Consider the following 1,682-nt stretch of genomic DNA (forward strand, 5'->3'; position numbering starts at 1 on the left):
CCCCCCCCCCAACCCGGGTATGAGCAGTTATAATTACTCATTTAGTAAAAAAATTTAAAGACATTACAATGTTATAATTTACTGTATTTTAACTGCTTCTAAATAGACTTTCAAATAAGCCTGTAGGGTTTTTTTTTTGTTTGTTTTGTTCCTACTTTCAAGGTCTCTGGTACTGCTAATTACTCAAGCCTTTTGGGGTTCTGTGATTAAGTTGCTTTACTTCTGGGGTTAAAAATTCTATCTTCTTGGGTCAAGTAGGTCAATATCACTTGTCCACCAGCTTTCTATCTTCCAAATTTTTGTGGCAGTGGACTTTTCTGTGTGTGTGTGTGTGTGTGTGTTTTAATCTGTGTGAATTTAGGCTGTAATCTTTTCTCTCTTTGGAGTTTCAAAATAGCAATATTGCATTGAAATAACAATATAAATATTACTTAATGTATAATTACTAAAGTCATTTAAAATCTCTTTCTGGGTTTCTTTGTTCTAGAATAATCCATTAGAGATACACAAATTACTGAGTTTAAAGTCATTTGAAGTAATTTCCTGCTGTTGATTAAGCTACCAAGATGATCTGTGGTTAGGTTCCTTTGCTTCATTTTATTTGTTTCTTGCAGTCCTGGGGATTGAACCTAGGGCCTAACATATACTAGACAAATACAGTATCACGGAGCCACATCCCCAGTCCTTTCTTGTTTTGGAACAGGGCTTTGTTCTATTTCCCAGGCTGGCCTTAAACCTGGGACAACAAGTGTGTGCCACTATGCCAGGCTTTATTTTACTTTTGATTTCTAGGGATTGTTTTGTTTTCTTTTGATTTAATTTTGTTTTATAGTAATATGTGGCTCCAAACTCAAAGCTACAAAACAAGGGAAACCTAGCTTCTAGGCTTGCCTCTTTTTCCCTTTTTCTTCCTTTCTACTTATAGGAATTATTTAATATCTTTAAAATAGACTCTTCTTTTATCCTACTACTTGTTGTTCCCTTGCCCTGATTTATTTTCCTTTATATTTCCAATCACTACCTGACATTATTAGGTTCTTTCACTTCTAGAATATACCCTTGTTGAGAATAGGGACCTGAGATGTGACAAATAAACATCTGTCTCACTTCCTATGTAGGGTTATTCAAAAGAATATTTGTGATTCTTCCCTCTTTTGAGTATAGGTTAGCAGCATGGTTTATTTGTAAACATCTATTATTTGATCAACACTTCTGTTGCATATCACATAAAATGACATAGAGCAGTGTGTTAGTGAATATAACAGTGGCAGGGAAAGAAGGGTCCCTGAGTTTTGAGCTGTGCAGTACTCCCACATTCAGAGGAAACGTAAGAGTAGACTAAGATGGCCTGTGGCATGTGCTACTGTGTCCAGGAGTCCTCAGCTTCCATAGTATATTCAAAAGAGTTATTCAGGAGGATGGGGTAGTTTAACATTAGATTGAGATAGATTGAGATAGACTTTGTTATATGATAATTTCCGGTATAGTGTGATATATGTGTTCTTTGCAGAATGGTACAATAAAAACCACAGAGCAAGCCTGATGTGGTGGAGCATGCCTGTAGCCCCAGCTACTTGGAGGGCTAAGGTGGGAAGATCGCTTGAGCTCCCTGAGTTAGAGACTAGCCTGGGCAACATAATGAGAGCCCTATCTCAGCAACAACAAAGCCCCCCCCCCTCTCC

The 1,682-nt window shown here is 37.4% G+C and overlaps 1 protein-coding gene across 8 annotated transcripts in view; it reads left to right on the forward strand.

The window, feature by feature from the left end:
- Window positions 1–1,682, forward strand: part of Ulk2 (unc-51 like autophagy activating kinase 2) — a 104,591-nt gene that overhangs the window by 48,911 nt on the left and 53,998 nt on the right. The gene's annotated exons all lie outside the window — the stretch shown is intronic.

The sequence above is a fragment of the Marmota marmota genome, unplaced genomic scaffold, assembly GCF_001458135.2.
Source record: "Marmota marmota marmota unplaced genomic scaffold, marMar, whole genome shotgun sequence".
Lineage (NCBI taxonomy): Eukaryota > Metazoa > Chordata > Mammalia > Rodentia > Sciuridae > Marmota > Marmota marmota.